The sequence below is a fragment of the Pinus tabuliformis genome, chromosome 4_2 (assembly GCF_031772625.1).
Source record: "Pinus tabuliformis cultivar Carrire ecotype Pingquan chromosome 4_2, CPIR1, whole genome shotgun sequence".
NCBI lineage: Eukaryota > Viridiplantae > Streptophyta > Pinopsida > Pinales > Pinaceae > Pinus > Pinus tabuliformis.
The window spans coordinates 663820791-663845621 of NC_142304.1; the positions used below are offsets into that span (position 1 = coordinate 663820791).

General features: G+C 39.7%; 1 pseudogene; it reads right to left on the minus strand.

Annotated features, from left to right (window-relative positions):
- Window positions 1-21571: 21571 nt before the first annotated feature.
- On the minus strand, window positions 21572-23608 carry LOC149171158 (putative L-cysteine desulfhydrase 1 pseudogene; annotated as a pseudogene).
- Between the last annotated feature and the right edge of the window lie 1223 nt (window positions 23609-24831).

Consider the following 24831-nt stretch of genomic DNA (forward strand, 5'->3'; position numbering starts at 1 on the left):
TTTATTATGCAGCAGCAGAATTTCTGAATACAATAAAATGTCACCAAACTGGTGATTCTATCCGAGAGAAATACTGGCAAAAATATCCTTAAGGAATTTACCCTCTTCGAACAATCCTGGCACTTGGCTACCTCTGAAAAGCAAGTCATCCACCCAGCTTTGTGCATGCCTTGCATCAACCTAGCACAGACCCTTTCTTGCTCAGCGTAGAACTCCTGCAAATCAAGTTGTCTTGCCTGCTGCTGACTGGGAAGCTATCTCTCCGTCTCTCTGGAAAATATTTCTAGCCTCTGGAACTGAAAAACAAGCTTCTCTTTAGCCAAATCAAATTTCTCAATCGAGGCTCTATGTTGCCCCTTCGCAGCCTCCTGGAGAAAATATCGGCCTTCTCTTTTTGACTCTTTGGAACTGGAATTTCCTCTGGAATGCTGCTCTTCTGCCCCTCTGCCACCTGCTACTCAATCCACTGGCTCAGTTTCTGATACTGAAGCACCTACACTGGAAAATCGCACTGCCTAGATCACTGAGTATTTGCACTAGTGTGTCTTCCATCTACCCATCGACCTCCTCTTATAATCTCGAGTTGAGACTCCAATGGCCAAGATTAAAAATAATCAATGGCTAAGATCATTTCTGGATCGATCCATGTGAGTTTTTAGATAATTCACACCTTTCTCAATTAATACTGATTAATTAACCCCTTTTCCTAAGTTTAGACTTAGGAAATATTCAAAAATAGGCTAATGATCTAGTTGAGACACTTCTAGGTGGAATTTCCAGAAACGATTTCTAGGTTATGGATAACAACTGTGTTTTATCCTCTCCACAAAGTTTCGAGACTAGAACACCTCTTATGCTACAGAAACTAACACTCCCTCTTAGCGAGGAAGGTGTTCTAGTGCTACACTACTGCTACAACACCCTGTCTTTGTATCACCCTCTGTCACGTTGTTGATGTCTGGCCACTGTGACTACCTACCACTACCCACCAAACACCTACCACTGCCCACCAAACACTGCGCAACTCTAATGTTGCATCTGTGCTACTGCTGACACTACCAACTCTACATCTGCAGTGCAACTCCCTCTCATTTGTTGCTGCTACAACTGCAACTACTGCAACTAAGAAGCATCTGAAATATTCTGTCCCTACTACTGAAACAAGTTCTCCACCATACCCAATTGTTCTCTAAAATAGATGAACTTAGCTTTTGTGAGTATATCTGCAACTTGCTTATCTGTGGGAACATATTGTAGTTGGACCGCTCCACGTTGCACACAATCTATGATTTACAGACACCGAATATCTATGTGTTTTGCCCTGTCATGAAACACTGGATTTTCAGAGAGCTTGATGCAACTCTGATTATCACAGTAGACACTAGTTGTCTCCATCCTCTGCTTGAACAAGCTTACCAGTAGCTTCCGAAACCATGTAGCTTCGCACGTGGCAGTGCTTGTTGCCATATACTCTGCCTCTGCAAAGCTTAGTGTTACTGACTTTTGCTTCTTGTTGCACCATGAAACCATCCCTGATCCAACACTGAAGCAGTACCCAGAGGTACTTTTTCTGTCCACTGAATTGTCTGCCCAATTTGCATCTGTGAACCCACATAGTTTGATGTCATCCCCTTGGGTATATTTCAACCCATACTCTATTTTTCCGCGCACATATCTCAAAATGTGCCTCGTCGTTGTCCAATGTACCCTCTTCGATTCATAAACTGACTGAGGGTATTGACCGTGAAGCAGATATCTGGCCTAGTGTTGACTAGATACATGAGAGAACCAATGAGTTGTCTATAAAAGGTGGGGTCAACATCATTTTCATCTAATGCATATATTTTCTTCCAGTTTGTGATCATGGGCATAAACATGGGTCTACAATCCTGCATTCTGAATCTCTTCAGAATATTTGTAGCATATCTTCCTTGGCCAAGGAAGATCTCCCTGTTCTTCTACCACACCTCTAATCCTAGGAAATAATGCATCAACCCCAAATCCTTCTTGTCAAACTCTGCTGCTAGTTTCCTCTTGCGATTCTCTATGAGCCCTGATGATCGTGCCAGGAAGAGATCATCCACATACAACACTAGGATGAGAGATTCATCCTCTACCAATAAATACTAAAGGTTGGGATCTGTGTCACTCTTGACGAATCCCATCTGCTACAAGTAGTTGTCAATCCGACCGTACCATGCCCCGAGAGCCTGCTTAAGCCCATATAGAGCTTTTTCAGTCTACACACATGAGTGCACCTCTCATGAGTCTCGAAGCCCTCTAGTGGTTTTATGTACACCTCCTCCTCTATCACCCCATCCAAGAATGTCTTGACGTCCATTTGGTGAATCTGCCACCCCATTTAAGCTGTTAGGGATATAACTGACCGGATAGAAGTGTATCTGGCAACTGCGGCGAAGTTCTCCTCATAATCTATTCCTTCTTTCTGTGCATACCCCTTTGCCACGAATGTATCCTTATACTTCTCGACGTTTCCATCTGCAGCATACTTGTTCTTGTAGATCCACCGAGAACCTACAACTGACCTATCCTCAGGCCTCGGCACCACCTCCCAAAAATCATTCATCATGATAGAGTTGTATTGCTCCACCATGGCATCTATCCACACCTGATGTTGTGCGACTTCCTGAAAGCTAGAAGGTTCTACAACCTGAGCCACCAATGCTTGGTAACTGTCAAGTTGTCTATGGTCTCTCTTGTTCGTCCTAGGAGCTCCAATGAACTCCTCTGCATGTCTCAATGTCTGACGAACTTCTCTTTTTGTTCGACCACTAGTGGGAGGTTCAACCAGCTCCTCCTCATCCTGCCTCTACTGCTCCATCTGCTGAGATATTACTGGATCCCCTATACCTGAGGAAATACTAGTACTGGTCACTATACTGGATCCCTGCAACTGTCCCACTGGCCGTCCTACTAGTTTCCCCTGTTGTTGGACTAATGGAGCTTCAACTAGTTGATTCTGATCACTTGCAAGCATCTCACGAGATCTTTTGAGAGCTCGGTCCTCCATGAATTTTATGTCCCGTCTGACTACAATCTTCCCATTGCTAGGAATGTAGATCACGTATGCCTTTGAGGTTTCACTATATCCAACAAGGAATCCCTTCTTTGCAATCTGATCTAATTTGGTGCGCTTCTCATCTGCCACATGGCAATAAGCAATGCTGCCAAAGATCCTGAAGTGACTAACTTCTGGCTTCTTCCCTATGAAGACTCCTTCTAGCGTTTTCTTTCCCAATGCTCTATGAGGAGTATTGTTCCGAATATACACTGTTATGTTACATACCTCTGCCCATAGAAACTTGAGCAAATCCTGGTCATATAACATTGCTTTTGCAACACCAACTATAGTTCTATTTTCCGCTCCGCTACCCCATTCTGTTGTGGATTGTATGGAGTTATCCACTCTCTTTTGATGCCTTCCTTCACACAAAAATCTGTGAAGTCTTTATCAATATACTCTCCACCATTATATGAGCAAAGCACCTTGATCTTCTTCCTTGTCGCATTCTCCACGAGAACCTTAAACTCCTTGAAACGATCGAAGACCTCATCCTTGGTCTTCGAGAAGTATATCCAGGTTTTCCTGGTATGGTCATCAATAAAGGTGACAAAATATTCGGCCCCGTTGAGAGCTCTAGTGGAAATCAGGCCACAAATATCTAAGTGTATAAGTCCTAACACGCCATCTTCTCTGCTGTCTCTTCTTGGCATATTTCCCAAGCACACACCCTCTACACGCATCATTATGTTCTGTGCCAAGTTCTAGAACCCCTGTTACTGTCTCTCTGAGCATCTTGAGTGCTCCATGATGTAAATGTCCCATTCTCTTGTGCCATATCTCATTCAGTTCCTTCCCACTGCTATTGTCACTACCCACCAAGGCAATTGGAGAATCGAGCTACAACCTGTATAACCTATTGCTTCGAACACCAAACTTTCTCACCCTCTTCCAGCTTGGGTGTTTGACAAACACCTTCTTCCCTACAATGTGGGCATCATATCCCTTATCCTGTAGTTGGGATACTGAAATCAAGTTCATACCCAATCCTAGCACATGCAGTACATCTATAGCACTGGTCCTTGCTCCTGACTCCCTCTGAAAATCGATGGTACCTCTCCCTACTGGAGTACACTTCATTCTGTTTCCCATCATAATATGGAAATCCATCTACTCCTCATTGTGGCTAAATAAATATTCTCTAACCCCTGTCATGTGAGCTAACGCTCCACTGTCTATATACCAAACACCCTGTGAAGCTGAGCTTGATAAGCAAGCAAATTCGTCCCCCAATCTGGAAGACAACTCTGAAGCCCCCTGAATATCAAATCAATCCATGGCCACACTAGAGAATTATGGGTATACTTCAGTGTGCTATTTCTCTTCGTTATGGCACTGATTTTTGTTGAGAAATCCAAAGTGTGGCAATTAATCGATTTCCCTTATTATGACATTATCTTGTGATGTTTTCATTATTATTATTAGTTCTTTCGAATTATCTTTTCTTATCATCAAGACTAATGCCAAGCAACAAATAGAAGAGAACACAAAATGTAGGCACGCTGCCAGGGCAAAACCCCACTCTAGGGGAAAACCCGGTCAAAATTCTTCCTTCAGTAGATTCAAGATGAGACAACCAAGACCCTCACAACTTAGACCCAAGACTTCCTCCATCAAGTCAACCTTGCATCAGCTGAGCAATAGCTTATACTTCAATGTCTTCCTTGCACCAATGAAATGCTTCGTTCCTTCAATAAGATTTTGTTTCGATCTGAGGCAACATTCTTATCATACTTTGATGCAATACGAACTGTGGCCCTCCTTCATTATGATCAAACTGTATTCCTTCTTCAAAGAGTACACTGAGACTGTGATTACACTGAGACTATGGTTACACCAAAACTGTGGTACACTAAGACTGTGATAGCACTGAATTTTTCCCACTGTAATAGCACCGAAATGTAGAAACTGTGATAGTACTGAAACTTAGCCACTGTGATTTCCGAACCTGTCTGCAACTAACCTGAACAATCTCACTGTAACAATATCGAAATATAACCACTGTGATAAAACCGAAATGTATCTTTGTGGTTTGCAAGTTCATCTCTATAATTGACCCGAACCTCTGTGGTAGTATCGAAATGTATCTTTGAAATTTCTATGAGTTACTGTTCTGTGATAGTTGAGTGAAGTTTACCTTCCTTTATATAGTTGTTTCCACATTGAAATGAGCCAACATGAGCACTTTGAACAGTTGTGTCTTCATAAGGTTAGGCCGACTTGAGTTCATGAAGAGAAGTATCTTTAGGCCGACTATATGAGCATGTTGACTTAATTATGATTGCAAGGAGACTTTGATGGAGGAGGAATTTAACATATCAAGATAGTCTTTGAATCAAACAAACAATCCTAAAGCCTACAATGGAGGCTTGACCTATGACAATTGACCCAAGCATGAAACCCATGCTTTAACAAGTCAATTCAATTTAATAATAAAATTCTTTTTTCTTTCTTTTGACAAATATATTACATTTTGACTTCAAGTACAATTTATGAAGACCGAACCTAGTTACATTCTTCAACACTCCCTCTTAACTAGGGAGGTATTCATATTTACATATAACCATAGAGGTACATGGAAGATCTCAAAACACATCATCTACGAAGAAGTTTAGGCACCGCAATGCCATGGACTAGATTCCTGACCAGGGCAATCTATCCAAGGTCTCTCAACAATTTAGGCACCGCAATGCCACGAACTAGATTCCTGACGAGGGCAATCTACGACGGACTAGATTCCTGACGAGGGCAATCTATTCGAGTGGGGCTAAGATGGACAAAAGCTTTCAGCCTCTCTAGGTACCATCAGGCTTACTTGCTAACCATCAACCCATGGATCTAGGTGTGTATCTGAGGTCAAAGATCTATGACCAACACCACCCTCCCTACTTCGGGATGTAGACATCAACACAAAGTCTTAGCCAGATGTCCTCCCAGGCAATGCTTCACTTACAAAGCCTCAACACTCCTTGATCCAGCAGATCAAGGACGACAAATCTCTCCCGATCAAATTGATCGGTAACCAACATGCTATCAAAAATTCGATAGATTTACCTATACAAACACAAACCCAATCAGTAGTACACTTTCAAATGTTCATACTCAAATACAAACCTCCGGGGTCATTCTAGATGTTGCCTCTCAACTTATCGCAGTAGGACTATCAACCGAATCTTTGACAGAAGATTCCTCAATCAACTTTTCTTTCCTACTTCACATGCAGCAACATATCCTCCAAAATGCATTCTCCAATCAAAACTATGATATGCCCTCCTTCCAGGCTCCCTCTTAATCTCAGGGAGATCTCTTTTATCCAAGCTCCCTCTTAACTCAAGGAGATCAACTTCTTATTGGAGAATCTTTCATGGCTTCCATCCTTCTTATCGGAGTCATTCATATATCAGGCTTATCATATCAATTTTACTTACAATCATCTTCACCATCTTGAAGATGATGAACTTGCACAACTTAGATAGCAAGTACAACCAAAAGAAGCAGGAAGTCAACCATATCAAAATCTTATAATAACGGAGGCATTAGACTTTACAAGCATAATCAACAAGAGACTATACGTTAATACTTCAACTTCTTGCCCAGGTTTTGTTACAAACCCTAAATCATATCCATAGCTCATCAAGATATCAAACTAATTATGTCTAGGGTTTCAATATTCTTTCAATGATATGATAAGTTCTTTCATATAGCAAACCTTAGAAACAATTCAGATTAATGCATCTAACAACTTTTAGAATTCATATGCCAGACTACCTACTACGATTTTATACAAACCCTAGATTTCATACATGAGCTCCAATAATCATTCACAGCTTATCAACATGACTAGCTTCTACTAGGGTTTGATGTAAACCCTAGATTTCTTATTTACAAATTCTCAATAATCACTATATAGATTCCAAATTGTTATACATACTAAAGATTTTAACTACTACTAGGATTTAGCTGCAAAACCCTAGATTTCTCAAACAACATCATCCTAGAATATCAGATTCAGACAAGGGCTTAGATTAAACCCTATGACTTTATGATCAACAATAATTAGGTCAACACACATATCTAGGAATTCATTATCATGCATAGGCACATCATATGTGAGGCAATATTAACATATTAGACATATATCATCCTAGACCAAGCTAGGTATTCAACCAATGGACACATACATACCTAGGGTTTCATTCCTAGGATCTTACCTTAAAGACATAACAAAGGTTTTGCTTATAGACCCAACCAAACCCTAAAGATCTAGGGTTTCATAACATAACAAAGCAAACCCTACTATACCAAAACTCCAAAGGTTTGGGATCTTAGATAGCATCATCCAACCCTAACAAGTTAGGGTTTTCATGATCATATCAAAACCCCAAACATGACATCATCATTAAAACTTCAAATAGCATTTCCCAATAACCCTAAGCAGGCTAGGGTTTCACATATTAACATTAGCATACCCTTAAGTTAGGGTTTTCCAGAGAACTTGTCTAGGGTTCTATAAGAACAATCAAGGATGTAAAGAGGGTAGATTTATCAAGTGATGAATCACCCTAAACAAGAATTTTTATGATTCAAGACAGCTAGACATAACGATGTTAGTAATGTAACGCAAATTTCAAAACACAATGAATGTACTCTTTAAGAGAATTTTATAAGTTGTATAGACTAAGACATACCTGGAGATGTTCCTTGACAAACCTTGGATTCCTTGAAGTGTCTTCTTTGTATTAAGCCATGATCTTTTATACCTGTAGTACATACTTACAAGCAAAACATGTGATACCAAGAACATGATTTAATTTCTCAAGTTAGATCTCCTACATAACCATGGAGGATGGAATCCTATGAAAAGTTATTCCTTCTTTCAATCAAGGACTTTTGCCTGGAATCCTAGATTACTTGTAAACCCTAGAGGATGAGGATTAAGGTTCTAATATGTTATCTAGAGAGTACAATCTTTATCCTAGACTAGTTATAAACAAGGATTATATGAACCATTAGAGATAATAGAAATCTAAAAGCTTATAAATATACGTACCTTGTGTTTATGTACCTTTGATTTGATAGCTCATTAGACTTGTTGCAAGTGCATCTTATTAAGTAAGGAATATTTACTTGATTTCCTTAAGCTGGTTCCTTGTGCTTGTACTATCATCTCAGATCCTTGATAGATCTTGATCAACGAGTGGAAGAATATATTTCTTCATTGTTTCGACCTTACACATACCAATGACCATAGCAATGCTTCAACCCTTAAACATGTTAGTGCTTCGATCATACACCACTGAGTCTGAAATCTCCTTTATGACATGATTGTGACTTTAACCAATCCTTGCTCTCTAAAATGATTCGACTTCTTCATCAAGGTGTCTTGATATGGTGAATAAAGACTGAACTAGCTCTTTGTGATCTTAGTTCTATTAGCCCAGAGATGTCCTTCTTAAGCTATGATCTAACTGTCATGTTCTTAAATGCAGACAAAACCTTTCACTGAGAATACTTCAAAGATGTATAAGTGATCTTCAAACTGCCTTTGATCATGACCTTAGCTCTAATACCATGTTGAGAAATCCAAAGTGTGGCAGTTAATCGATTTCTCTTATTATGAAATTATCTTGTGATGTTTTCATTATTATTATTAGTTCTTTCGAATTATCTTTTCTTATCATCAAGACTAATGCCAAGCAACAAATACAATGTTGCTTGGGAGCGGGAGCAGAAGCGGGGAGCGGGAGCGAAAACGGGAGCGGGAGCGACCATTTTCAGAAGCTCCCGGTTTGGGAGCAAATCCGAGCGCGATTTTTTAAAAATATATATATTTTTTATATTTTTTAATTTTTGATACATATATGTCAACAAAAACATGTAGAATGATGAATTAGACATAAAAAACATAGATTGATCATTGAACCATATCACATCAATCATCTAGAAATTATAATCGTCATCAACCATGTCCACAAGTTAGTAAAATACATATTACAACTGCAACATATTGAGTCTTATAAATCATGATTCATCAAATTCAATATTAAAGTTTCAACTTCAAGCTTTCAGAATTGAAAATTCAATAACATTTATCATCATTGATCACCAAAGTTGTACTTGTAAGCTAAGTTTAACCATTACAAGAAGTAATATCGAAGATATTTCTAAGTCCTAACTTCTAACTGTTAACATGATATGAAATGTTAAAAATTTATAAAATGAAACATGAATAATGAGATGAAATGAAACAACTTTAGTCTTTCACAAAGCATCATATTCATAATTCACAATCATTACCAATGAGTTATAATTGCCAAGGCCCAACTTCAAACTTCAAATTTTCATTGTCACAGTGATATAATGTTTACAAAAAATATCATAATGATATGAAAGAGTCAAGAGTCAAGAGTCAAGGACTCAAAACTCAACAGTTATGAAAACTAAAGTCTAATAGAAACTAAAAAAGACAAGTAAACTGTAAATCTACATGTGGCCCTTGCCACGAGAGTCTCCAGGAGTATAAGCAGGTCGTGGTGGTCTTCTAGGAGTCTCCCGCACAGACCGACGACCAGAACTAGAACCTCCACGCGAGGGTGTAGATGGAGGTGGCGACAGCAAAGGAACAAGACTCGGACCTCGAGCACTGCTACTGGATGGTGGAGGTGGAGGTGGAGGTGGCATGGCTGCTGCTTCATTTTCATCCCTTACAAGTTCCTCTTCTAGTTCTTCAATATGTACAATGCCATCCTCCAAATTGTCATCCTCTGGGTGATTGTCCCAAATTTTATATGTGGGATCCTCATTAGCCCGATCACAGTAATGACTCAACAACCTCAAGTTGTAGTGCACATAAACCAAGCTTTCTGCTCGGTTTTCATTGAGTCTATTTCTTTTCACATTATGTATATAACTGTAGGTGCTCCAACACCTCTCTGCAGAAGAAGAATTTACAACCTGTGAAAGAACTTTTTTTGCCAATTTTGGCAAAAGTCCGTGGCCGCCATATGTTTCCCACCATGTGAGAGAATCAAATTTATCTTTGTCGTCCATTGCATGGAAGTTACCATACAAACCAGTGCCACTGAAGTATCTGCCTATTTCAAGGCGCACAGCTGCACATTCCTCCCTGTCAGGTACCAACTTTTCTAATGCTTCCAAATATCCTTTAGTTACCTCTTGATCTAAATGGGGTTTGGTCCTAACCCCACCCCCTGCTGCAGGTTGGCCCAACCAAGATGTAGAGTAGTATTTTGGCATAAGGATATCGCCAAGCAATGTAGTGGAAGGTTAAGCCTATTCCACCGTTCACACACACAATCATGAATCAGTTTGTACAAGTTGGGATCTCTATTATGAACAATGTCTTTTATTTCCCCCAACATGGTATCCATTTGCTCATACACCTCGCCAATCACTGGTTTGTCTATATCTGCAAACCGAATCATGTGATAAATTGGCTTGGTGAAATCCAATACCTGCCTCACAGTTGTCCAAAACTGCCCATCAAGAGCGGCCTCCTCCACCATTTCAAAACCTGCCATGTCAGCTACATTTGTAGCCCTTTCCTTTAACACCTGCCAATGTGGACTTGATACCATGCTAGCTAATGCCTCTCTTACCTTCAAAAGGCGCCTGAAGGTGAGGTAATAGCTACCAAATCTAGTCCTCGCAATCTTCAGCAACTCCAATCTCGAGTGACTGCGGAAAAGGCCATGGGTATTGCTATGATTTGTAATAAATTTTATCATTTGTTTTCCTTTCTTGTACAAATTACCAATCCATTGGTATTATTCATTTTTGTTTTTGACAATATCATGCAACAGAAGGTTCAATGTGTGAACCAAACATCCAGACCAAAATATGTTCGGGTATTTATCCTCAATAATTGCTCCCGCTGCCTTACAATTAGGAGCATTATCAGTGATGACTTGGATGACATTGTATGGGCCAATACGCTCAATTGTTTCAAGTAATGCTTCTGCAATGTTGATGGCAGTCTTGAACTTGTCTGAGTAATCATGTGCAGCTAGAAAGATGGGACCACTAACAGACACAGCAAGAACACTTATCAATGGCTTGCCTTTTACATTTGTCCATCCATCAGATACAATGGACACCCCATGGTCAGTCCAAGAACTTGTCATCTTATTCAAAGAATGTGATATTTTTGCTTTTTCATGATCAAGGCCAACGGTTCTTGCCTTGTCATACCCAGGGCTCTTGTATCCTTTAGGGGCATCATTTATGGCAGAAACCATTTCGTGCCAATAAGGTGAGCATAGAACATTGAATGGTATCCCACATGCATAGAGAAACCTGTAAACTTTTGAATCCACATCATTCCTACACCCCTCATCAAGGAAATCTGATATGGTTCTACGCCTTAAAGATGATGACCCTGTGCCTCCATGTCCATATCCACTGCCTTGGGAGGATGCTGAAGGAGTTCTTTGTGATTGTGAGCTTGGTTCAAAGAAACCCCTTGATTTTTTTGTTCTGTATTGGGCGTCCTCCTCTTCCTTTATGTATTTGGCTCTATCTGCTGTTGACACCGCTGTACAAGTTTTGATTCCTATTTGTTTCTCTCCATCCCATGGCCTTTTCCCGCAGAGGTGTCTTCTAGCACGGGTGTATGAACCTGTGTAATCAGTGTTGCAATGGGGGCAATGAAATTTAGTGGTTCCACCCCCTTTCCTTGTTTCAGCCCTGTGAACATATTTCCACAATGGAGTTTGGTCTTGTTTAGTTTTTTGAGGGTCATGTTCACCCTCCTCCAGCTCCTCCTCACTGGGGTTTTCACCCATTTGACTTTCTCCGGCTTCTTCATCCCCCTCTTCAGTTTGGGGCCCCCTCCGTTTCCTACTCTCCAGCACCATAATAACCATAAAAGGGACCAGGAAGAGGAAAATGCCAATAAATATAGCCAGGTCCATGGTGTTTGATGTTTGTAGGGTTTTGATTCTTGAATCTGCAAATTAATTTAATTTATTGGGATTAATTAATTTAATTTATTAATTTAATTTAAATACATGATCTTTAAACTCAAACAACTAATATTAAATTAACTAAATTAACTACCTAACCAGCTAAACTAACTAAATTACCAAGTTACTTACCTCTGCAGACTTGCTCCTCGCTCCTTGGAACTTGCTCCTCGCTCCTCAGCACTTGCTCTTCGCTCCTTTGCTCTTGCTCCAGCTCCAAACTCAATCTCAATGAAGTTATAATGAATTTTTTTTGGCCCATTGGGCTTATAAAACTAAAAAAAAATTCTAAATTTTTTTTTATTTTTGGGTCCGGCGAATTTTTTTTCCGCCGAACCGCTCCCTGCCCGGCTCGAATCGCTCTGGGAGCGCCGGAGCGATCGCTCCCTAACAGACCAGGGAGCGCAAATTATTTTAAGGGAGCGCGCTCCCGAGCCGCTCCCACCCGGAGCGCGATTCGGGAGCGGGTTCGAGGGGGGGGGGGGGGGGGGGCGCTCCCCCACAACATGGAACAAATAGAAGAGAACACAAAATGTAGGCATGTTGCAAGGGAAAAACCCCACTCTAGGGGAAAACCCAATCAATATTCTTCCTTCAGTGGATTCAAGATGAGACGACCAAGACCCTCACAACTTAGACCCAAGACTTCCTCCATCAAGTCAACCTTGCATCAGCTGAACAATAGCTTATATGTCAATGTCTTCCTTGCACAAATGAAATGCTTCGTTCCTTTAATAAGATTTTGTTTCGATCTGAGGCAACATTTTTATCATCCTTTGATGTAATACGAATTGTGGCCCTCCATTATGATCGAAATGTAGTCCTTCTTCAAAGAGTACACTAAGACTATGATTACACTGAGACTATGGCACATCGAATTTCTGGTTACACCAAAACTGTGGTACACCAAGACTGTGGCAGCACTAATTTCCCACTGTAATAGCACCGAAATGTAGGCATTGTGATAGTACTGAAACTTAGCCACTATGATTTCCGAACCTGTCTGCAACTAACCCGAGCTCTCTCACTGTAACAATAACGAAATATATCCACTGTGATAACACCGAAATGTATCTTTGTGATTTGTGAGTTCATCTCTGTAATTAACCCGAACTTTTGTGGTAGTACCGAAATGTATCTCTGAAATTTTTGCGAGTTACTGCTTTGTGATAGTTGAGCGAAGTTTACCTTCCTTTATATAGTTGTTTCCACATTGAAATGAGTCGACATGCGCACTTCGAACAGTTGTGTCTTCATAAGGTTAGGTCGACTTGAGTTCATGAAGAGAAGTATCTTTAGGCCAATTAGATGAGGATTTTGACTTAATTCTGATTGCAAGGAGACTTTGATGGAGGAGGAGTTTAACATATCAAGATAGTCTTTGACTCAAACAAACAATTCTAAAGCCTACAATGGAGGCTTGACCTATGACAATTACGCAAGCATGAAACCCATGCTTTAACAAGTCAATTCAATTTAATAATAAAATTCTTTTTGCTTTCTTTTGGCTTCACGTACAATTTATGAAGACCAAACCTAGTCACATTCTTCAACAACTTTTCTACTGCAAACTGCTACAAATCCTTTGTGCCTAGACTAAGAAATCAACTCAGCGAAAATATTGGACCATTGCTCCCTATACCCGTTGGAAGCACTCGAACTAGCAAGCCGAATTTTTCTTCCCACCTGCACTGAAAAATCGAACTTGCTTAAGAAACTCGCACTACCTGGCTTAGGCTTTGCGTAGCCTCCAGAAATTCGTTCTGCTGCTCCCTATAAATAGTGAATTTCTGGTTCCGCTTCTGAGCTTCATCGTCTAATCAAATCGCTCTAATACCATGTGAAAATTCCTTGAAATACAGCAACTGGAAATATTTCTCCTAACTGATAAATTAATTATGCAGTTTATTATGTTTACGGCAAAATAACGAAACATTCACATTGCAATTTCTTCACCAGATAAAATATTGCGGAAGCAAAAATAGGAACTAAGAAATATGCTAGCACACACACATAAAAGTTGACACCGTTATTTTGGACAAAAGTCCCCAGAAAAAACCAATGCGGGAAAACCACTGCAGCAATATGAGGGTTTATTTTACTATGCAGCAGCAAAATTGTTGAAATTTCAAAGTTTGACACATCAAAAATTCCTATTGCACTATCTAGTTTATTTCACCTACTTGTTTATTTCTTAACAAGTTATTTAACCATATAAATATTGATAATAAACACAAATGCAGTCTCAACTCATATACAGATCATCAACTGAAATAATAGACAAACACACAAGGGACACCGTTATTTTTAGACAATCATCCCCGGAAAAACCCAACTTGGGAAAACCGGTGCAGCAGTTCTGAAGATTTTATTATTAAGTAGCTTTCTTGAGTACAACTAGGGTGCCAAACTGGCTCACCCAACAGAGATTTCTACACAGGAGTAATACCTCTTCTCATGTTGGGTTGTGTTATATTCTTTCCACGACTACTATTTTTTTGGACCCTATATTAGGTTGGGCGGACCTACCTATGGTTTTGTGCATGGTTTTCGCACATGATTTTGGATGCAATGGTTTTCGGTCCATGGTTTTGGACGCGATGGTTTTCGGTCCATGGTATTGGACACTTCGGCATATATAAATATGTATTGTAACATTGAAAAAAATATAATGAAAAATCAAACTCGTAGTCCCAGTTTTGGGATCCAGGGGAAATCTCTGTGTATATGTGTTTTATGTGTTATCCTCTCGCATTGTTTATTTTCTGTGTTTTAGAATTCGTACGCAGGTAATTCTTGTACGGGGTTAAAACCTACATTTGGTATCAGAGCCATTTTGGCTTCAAGGGGACGCCTTTGTTGCTGAGGGGTTTCGCTTGGGCCTGTGGTAGACCTTATTCAGTGGGAAATCTGTGGAATCGATTCGGGTGGTGAAAGAAGATGGCAAGCAGTGGAAAGATAGAGATCGAGAAATTTAATGGTCAGAGTTTTGAGTTGTGGAAACTCAAGATGGAGGATCTGTTGGTGGATAAAGATCAGTGGATCGCGGTAGATCCGGGTACTAAACCAACGAGAGTAACCGATGAAGAATGGAAGAAGTTGGATTGGAAGGCAAAGAGCACAATACGATTGTATGTCTCAAATTCAGTATTGCTGAATGTATCAGGGAAAGCTACGGCTAAGGCTTTGTGGGACAAGTTAGGGACTTTGTATCAATCTAAGTCTCTCATGAATAAACTGTTCCTACGGAAAAAGTTGTATAACCTGAGGATGAAAGATGGAGACTCGGTGACAGAGCATCTGAATGCATTTAATATTGTGATAAGTCAGTCATTATCTGTTGACATTAAAATTTCAGATGAAGATAAGTGCATCAGTTTGTTGTGTTCTCTACCAGATTCGTGGGATAGTCTGGTTATTGCAATAGGTAGCAATGCAACTGCCTTGCAGTTTGATGAAATAGTCTCATCCTTGTTGACGGAGGAAATAAGACAGAAAAATATGGAGAGCCAGAATGGTGATGCCTTGTCTGTACGAGGACGATCCCAGAACATAAACAAAAATAAGTCATCGAGTGGGAGATCTAAATCTAAAGGGAGATCTAAATCTCCAGGAAAACCTGTAAAGGCGGTGTGCTGGAAATGCAGAAAGGAAGGGCACTACAAATGGACTATAAATCTAAAGCTCCTGACAAAGGAAAGGGATTTAATGATGCTCCTTCTGCAGAGGCGAAAACCACCTCAGATGAAGGTGGGGATGTGTACTTGGCTTTTTCAAGTACACATGTAGATCATGAGGCATGGTTGATTGACTCAGGTGCATCCTTTCACTTCACTCCCCATAGAGAGTGGTTTTGTGAATATGAGAAATATGATGGTGGTGATGTCTTCTTGGGGGATGACAAGAAGGCTAGAATTGTTGGTCGCGGAAAAGTAAAGTTGAAGTTGCAAGATGGAAGGGTTAGAACACTTCCAAATGTTCTACATATTCCTGCATTGGCCAAAAATCTAATTTCCGTAAGCAAGCTGGATGATGCAGGTATAAAAACAGTGTTCGAGAAGGATACCTGCAAGATGGTTCGAGGAGCACTGGTATTGATGCGAGGAGTTTGGATTGGAACTATGTACAAGCTACAAGGTAGCACTGTTGTTGATAGGTGCAACAGTTCTATGGTTCCAAAAAGTGGAGCAGAAAATCTAGTGGTCTCTGAAGAAAAGACCATGCTATGGCATCAAAGGCTTGGACATATTGGAGAGAAGGGCCTTCGAATACTTCATGGTAAAGGTATGGTAGAAGGTATGAGTAATAGCTCTCTAGATTTTGATTTCTGTGAAAATTGTGTATATGGGAAGCAGAATCGGGTGAGTTTCCCCTCTGGTGGTAAGAGGGCGAAACAAATATTAGAGCTTGTGCACAGTGATGTGTTTGGACCTGTGAAGGTTCCATCACTAGGTAAGTCTGTGTACTGTGTATCATTTATATATGAATTCTCAAGCAATACATGGATATATTTCCTTAAAAAGAAATCTGAAGTCTTTGACAGGTTGAAAGAATTTAAAGCTCTGGTGGAAAACCAGACAGAGAAGAAGATAAAGGTGTTGAGGTCAGATAACGGTGGAGAGTTTTGCAGTAAAGAATTTGAAGAATTCTGTAAGAAGTGTGGTATAGCACGGCAGAAGACTACTCCATACACACCTGAGCAAAATGGAGTTGTAGAAAGAATGAACAAGACGTTGATGGAAAGGGCAAGAAGCGTGTTCAGTGGTGTCGGGTTAGGACAGGAATTCTGGGCAAAGGCAGTGGAGACAGCGTGTTACCTGGTCAACAGATCACCTTCATCAGCGTTGGAGGATAAGACTCCACAAGAGATATGGACTGGTAAGAAACCCTCTCTTTCACATCTAAGGGTATTTGGATGTGATGCATATGTACATGTTCCAAAGGAGAAAAAAACCAAGTTGGATAGTAAGTCTGAAAAGTGCATCTTTATTGGGTATAAGGATGGTTTAAAGGGTTATAAGATTTGGAACCCAGTAACAAAGAAGGTTGTGTACAGCCGAGATGTGGTGTTCAGAGAGGTGAAAGATGTTATTAAACATGAAGTCCAACCAAAGGAACCTGAGAAGATAGAGTTTGAGCTTAAGGAGGAAGAATCAAGCTCTACAGCAGAGGAGGAATCAGAAGATGAAGAGCCACAAACTCCAGGTGTGAGAAGATTAGTTCGAGAAAGAAGGCAGCTAGAAAGGTATAGTCCATCTGTTTTCTGTTCAAATTTTGTTTTATTTGTTACTGATGATAATCCCAGAACTGTGAAGGAAGCAATAGATTCAAAGGATGGCAAACTCTGGAAAGAGGCCATGGTTGATGAAATGGCATCTTTGCACAAAAATAAGGCTTGGGATTTGGTGGAGTTGCCGGCTGGAAGGAAACCCATTGGTAGCAAATGGGTGTTCAAGAAGAAGACAAATGCAGAAGGAAAGGTGGAGAAATACAAAGCTTGGTTGGTAGCAAAAGGTTATTCCCAGGTGCCAGGAATTGATTTTGGTGATATTTTTCCTCCTGTTGCCAAGGTAGCTTCTATTAGATTACTTTTATCTGCTGCTGCTTTAAATTAATTGGTGACTGTGTTATCTATCTGGCCTTGTATGTGGATGATATGTTGCTAGTTGGAAATGACAAAGAAACTATCCAGGATTTGAAGGCCCAATTGTCCTCCAAATTCGACATGAAAGATCTTGGTGCTGCAAACTATATTTTGGGCATGGAAATTAAAAGAGATCGGGCAAAGAGGAAGCTCTGGTTAAACCAGAGGAAATATGTCGAGACAATACTGCAGAGGTTTAATATGCAGGATAGTAAACGGGTGAAGGTTCCTATTCCCGTAGGTGTAAAGTTATCTGTTGAACAGTGTCCCAAGACACAAGAAGAGGAAGAGGACATGTCTCATGTTCCATATGCAAGTGCAGTTGGTAGCCTGATGTATGCGATGGTCTATACTAGACCAGACATTGCACATGCAGTGGGAGTATTAGGCAGGTTTATGTCAAAACCAAGGAAGGAGCATTGGACAACAGTGAAGCGAGTTTTCAGGTATTTGTGTGGCACTAGTGATTATGGTTTGTGCTACCAAGGAAGACCAGGATTGGACAGAGTTTTGGATATTCGTGGCTTTGTTGATGCAGACTGGGTTGGAGATCTGGATCAGAGAAGATCTACAAGTGGGTATGTGTTTAATCTATTTGGAGGTGTAGTTAGTTGGATGAGTAAGAAACAATCTGTAGTGGCACTATCAACTACAAAGGCAAAATACATGGCAGTCACTCATGCAAGCAAGGAAGCAGTTTGATTGCAGAGATTGTGTTCAAGTATGGGGTTAGTACAGGGAGCTATAAGGATAGACTGTGACAGCCAAACTGCAATTTTATTGGCAAAGAACCCTACTTATCATTCAAAGACAAAACACATTGATGTTCAGTATCACTTTGTGAGGGATATGATAGAAGACAAAAAGGTGTTGTTGGTAAAAGTGTACACTTTGAAGAATATTGCAGATGCATTGACAAAATCTATGAGCTCTGAGAAGTTCTCTTGGTGTAGAGAAACAATGGGCATTGCAGGGCTGGATAAATGACTAAGCTTTCCTGTGGCCCCCTATGGAAAGAAAACAACAAGTGGGAGAATGTTGGGTTGTGTTATATTCTTTCCACGACTACCCGACGTAGTTAACCGGAGGATTAGAGTGGGATGGAGCACCCCCTTCGTTGCGCCAATTGCGCAGCGGGGGGGTCATGGGGGGGCGGCAACTCCCCCTATCCGGGAGCTTTGAGGGGGGCAGGTAGCCCCCCTCTACAGGGTGCCCGGGGAAAAAAAAATTTGGACCCTATATTAGATTGGGCGGACCTACCTATGGTTTTGTGCATGGTTTTCGCACATGGTTTTCGGTCCATGGTATTGGATGCTTCGGCATGTATAAATATGTATTGTAACATTAAAAGGAATATAATGAAAAATCAAGTTGGTAGTCCCGGTTTTGAGATCCAGGGGAAAATCTCTGTGTATATGTGTTTTATGTGTTATGCTCTCGCATTGTTTATTTTATGTTTTTTAAAATTCGTATGTAGTTAATTTTTGTAAGGGGTTAAAACCTACATCTCGGAAGCAGATATTCATCTTCTCAACACTAGTCTGCCCCACGAAATTCCTTTCGGCGCTTCCCCAAGGCTCTGCGTCAACCCTACTAGCCTCTGCGTAGCTCTGGAATCCCCTGCGTTAGCCCTCTGCCACTCTGCGTCAGCTCTCTGGCTTTCTGCGTCACCCACGCAAGCCCCTCAGCCTCTGCGCAGTCATTAGCTGTCTCTGTGTGGCTCCTACTACCTCTGCGTAGTTATGACTACCTCTGTGTAGCCCCTCTGCCACTACGCTGATCTTCCGGCACTATCTCTGCCTCTCTGCTATGTACTCACTGCCCCTCGCTGCAATTCATATCACTTATTCGAATTTTCTCAACAAACCCCACTCCAGAAAATAGAACTGACTGATCAATCTTGGTGTATCTCCAACTGACCCTCAAGCCTCCTCTTATATTTTTCTTGTTGACTCTTCAACGGCCGAGATTACTTCCCTAATCAACAGCTAAGATTAGATTTGCCTTGATCCATGTCATTTAGAACCTTCTCACCCAGTTTTATATTAATACTCATTAATATTTTAATTTTCCTAAGTTTAGACTTAGGAACCCCATTAAAATTAATAAACTTAGGAACCCCATTAAAAATATTAATTATTTTAATATCTCTCTAACCGGGTGGAATTTCCCCAAACCATTTCTAGGACTTGGAGATCTCATGTGCTTTAGCCTCTCCACCAATTTTCATGGCTAGAGCACATTCGATGCTACCACAAATCAACAAGAATTTTTAAATACAATAAAATGTCGCCAAACTAACGATTCTATCCAAGAGAAATACTGGTAAAAATATCCTGAAGGATTTTACCCTCTCTCTGAACAATCCCGGCACCTAACTGCCTCTGAAAAGCAAGTCGTCCACCCAGCTCTGCGCATGCCTACATCACCCTAGAGCAGACCCTTTCTTGCTCAGCCTAGAACTCCTGCAAATCAAATCATCCTATCTGTTGTTGACTGGGAAACTATCTCTCCAACACTCTAGAAAATATTCTCGGCCTCTGGAACTGAAAAATGAGCTTCTCTTCAGCCAAATCGAATCCCTCAATTGAAGCTCTGTGCTGCCCATATGCAACCTCTTGGAGAAAATCTCGGCCTTCTCTTTCTGACTCGCCGGAACTAGAATCTCCTCTGGAATGTTGCTCTACTGCCCCTTTGCCACCTACTACTCAATCTAATGGCTCCATTTCTCCTGTTGAAGCACCTGCACTGGAAAATCTAACTACCCAGATCACTAAATATCTGCACTGGTGTGTCTTCCATCTACTCATCAACCTCCTCTTATAATCTCCAGTTGGGACTCCAATGGCCAAAATTAAAACATAATCGATAGTTGAGATTATTTATGGATCAATCCATGTGAGTTTCTAGATAATTCACACATTTCTCAATTAATACTGATTAATTAACCCATTTTCCTAAGTTTAGACTTAGGGAATATTTAAAAATAGGCTAATAATCTAATTGAGACACTTCTAGGTGGAATTTCTGTAAGTGATTTCTCGGTTATGGAGAACTCTTGTGTTTTAGACTCTCCACAAAGTTTCGAGACTAGAACACCTCTAATTCTACGAAAGCTAACATGTGGCAATGAATTTATTTGATGTTGTTGTTTTAGATCTTTAAAAATTTAAAGATGTTATTTTGCTGATGTTTTCCCCGACGTTGCCAATGTTTTGGTTTGTGAACCCTCGGTGATGTTTTCACTAACACAATATTTGAAACATTGGGGAAGACACAAGAAATTGAACAACACTGTATCTCTCAGCATGCCAACATAATGACCAATTTAGTCCACCAAAAGCAGAGAATAGACATTCTTGAAGCTAAGTGCAACATGTTAAAAATTATGTCTATGAACCTTTGAAAAGAATCTTTGTTAGCAGCCTCTAATGACATGACATCTGATATCTCTGTTCGAGCTGAAGGAAAAGAAGAGGGAACGGTTCACTGGCTAAAGGGGCCAATTGAAATAGAACAGAAGAATTCACCACCCTCAAATGCAGACCAAGAGGGAGCCAATAGCAATCAAGTCTCTAGCTAAGTTATTAGTTTGTTTATGTTTTTCAGAATTATTAGGCTTTTAGAAACTTTTTTCAAACATGTTACATGCAATACCATCTGGAACAAATGCTATGTAGTCTGTCCTGAAATCCTCCATGTAGCAACAGAAAACCGCTCATTTTGTCCTTTTGAATCTCTGGACAGATCCATGTGCATGCTGCTAGCTTGTCTGCAGCCCTTATAATAATATAAAATTTCAGTTCTGGTTTTAAAAAAATACCACTTTTAAGTTGAAGCATCTCAAAAGAGGATGACTAGTTAGACTTGTTATATATATATATATATATATATTTCAAATATGGATACACATATATATACACAAATTATCAAATATGGAAAATGTTTTTCAATTTTTTGGCAAGTATGGTAGCAAGCTGGAAAAGTTTTCAGAAAGTCACATTTCTGTTGTTTCAAACAACTTTGCTGTAAATACACAAGTTCAAGCAATATCATCTATTTGCATATTTATAGCCTCTTAATTGGTCTTCTACAATGCTCATTCATCGGCTCTCTCGCCCTCTCTTATTAGGGAATGCCTCATCACCATGAACAGAAAGGAACTTTAAGAAATAGCCGATCCTTTTTCAAAATGACTGAAAACTTACCTCTTTTACGAAAAAACATCATTCTTCGCTTTAGAAGCCTCTGCTACAATCTGAAGTATAGCAGATTTCAAATTCAAATAGTCATCCAAAGTATTGTAAATTTGATGAGAGATTCTTACATAAGCTTTGAAACTCGGTCCTCTATTTGAATGCAAATATGTCTTTGGTGCCCTGCGATAAATTGGAACCTCCACAGCAAACTCCTCCCTTAGACGAGACCTTAAATTTAAGGCGTCCTGATCTGATGAAACCTCCAAACAATTTGGTAAAGCAACCATCGCCATAGATGAGCATAATTCTGGAGATGTCCCCAACTCGGTTCCCCAGGCCCCAGCTAGCATTTCCCCCATAGCAACTACCTTCTCATGATTCTTCTGCTTGATAGCATTAATGCCACCCTCGAATTTTTTTGTGAACTCCAAAGCAGAAGGCACGCAAAGCTGCGGACTGTAGTCTCTAGTACCAATCCAAGCAGACTCTGCCGGTAATCCATTTCCAAATTCATGAGAAACAACTGGGTGATGCATAATAGGATGGAACATGCGTCGGCAATAAAGAAATGCCACAGAGGGAGGGCAGAAAAACCATTTGTAAAGGTTGCTGGTATAGAAATCAGCACCAATCTCTTGCATATCAATATCTACATTCCCAATAGCATGAGCGCCATCTACAAAAACTTGATCTACCCTTTCATCTCTGCATACCGCGATCAGCTCTTTTACAGGGACTAGAACAGAGGGCATTGAACTAACATGGTCTATGACTGCCAATCTGATTTTACCGCCATCTCGCTTGCCACGGTCCACTGCTGCCCTGAAATTCTCTATGATTTCTTCTTTTGATCGCACCGGGAATGGCAATTCAACCTCAATGATGCACGCTCCAGCCCGGCCTGCATAAGCCTGGATTGCCTTCCGCACAGCTCCAAAGGCATAATGAAGCATCAGTATGACATCACCCTTCTGAAAACTATTCTCCCTGAATGCCCAAGAAATCTGTTGGAGTACAATTGCCGCTGCAGTGGTGGCATTGTCCACGAGGGAAACTTCGTCAACATGTTCAGCATTGATCAACTCGGCGATAGTCTTGCGAGATTGCAATATCCCCTCCTGTAAAGGCCCAGAATAAAAACTATCAGGCTGTTGCAAAAACAAGCTTGCCCACTTGGCCTGTGAATTTAAAACCGAAGCAGGGCAGGACCCAAAACTTCCATTGTTTATCCGAGATATGCCCTGTTCATGGTGCCCAAATTCTCTCCTGACAAAATCCAGCTCGCTGTCATTGTCATTTTCCGCAATCATGGGCCTTCCTCTCTTTAACCCCTGTTTTTTCCCATCTAAAGAATGGTTTCTGATGTCTTCACTTAATACCAATCCATCTGCAGTACTTACAGAATAAGACGACCCGTGATTTTCTGAGAGCCACTTCTCAGACATTACACACATACCCATTTTATTCTCCTGTTGACCCAAAAGACCATCAGAGCAAAAACACGGATACAATAGTTCTTTCTCCATTTTTAATGACAGGACGAAAAAAAAAACTTAGTTCAGTCTTTGATTCTGGCCCTTTTCCTTTGGAAAAATTTCAGACCCTAAGAAGGGATTACAGTAACATGGGTCACCTGTTCTCATTGCAAGCAGAGGTAGAGAAGGCATCATTCCCATTTGAAGAACAGAAAGTAGAGAGTGATGGTCATCATTTAATTAAAAATATATATATTCTATATTATCATTTAATAAAAAAATGATTTTATCTAGTCTGAAACCACATCAATTCGGTGTGTAATTTTATAAGCTCAACGTGGGGAACCCCGTCGAGGTCCCTGTCACACGGCTCATTTTTTTCATTATCGTGGAATCTTATTCATCATATTTTTATTTATTAATTAAAAATATATATATTCTATATTATCATTTAATAAAAAAATGATTTTATCTAGTCTGAAACCACATCAATTCGGTGTGTAATTTTATAAGCTCAACGTGGGGAACCCCGTCGAGGTCCATGTCACACGGCTCATTTTTTTCATTATCGTGGAATCTTATTCATCATATTTTTATTTATTATCTTAGAAGATTTTGAAAATAAATAAAGCTATATATTTTGAGAAATTTATAAAGTGGTTTTTTAATTAAATTACTTCATATTCATTTTATGCTTGAGAGGCAATAGCTTTTTTTACAACTACAAAATCTCAAACAAAATAAAAGAGTTACATAATTAGTTTAATAACCAAATTTATATATTCTATAAGTAATAATTTTTCTTACCATTACAAAATCCAGAACCACCTTTACAACAAAAACATCATTTACAACAACTTTATTGCAATAATACTATAATCCCATTACTACAACAACAAAAAAAAACCACATTAGAATAGAAACACTATTCACAACCACTCCATTACAATTACAATAATACTATACTGCACCAAACAAAAAATATGCCCCTCATCAAAATATAACAATTCCAAAAAGTTTGTAAAGAAATATTAATAATCTACTTCATGAATTACTACCAAAAAAAACCACCATTAGAATGGAAACACCATTCACAACCACTCCATTACAATAATACTATGCTGCACCAACAAAAAAATATGCCCCTCATCAAAATATAACAATTCCAAAAAGTTTATAAAGAAATATTGATAATCATTATGTGTTGGAACATTTTAAAATAAAGAAAGGTATTTATTTTGAAATCAATAAAGATCGATATATCAGTTTAGACCCAGTTTATATAAAATGAGTTTAAAGAGTTATAGTGTGATTTTAAAGAAAGTAAGTCTCATCACCAACTCCAACCTTTGGAGTTTTGGTGTTTAGAATGGATTTGTAAAAATCCCATCCATATTTATCATTTGAATTTTCAAAAAGATAGATTTATTTAATTTTTGAAATGCAT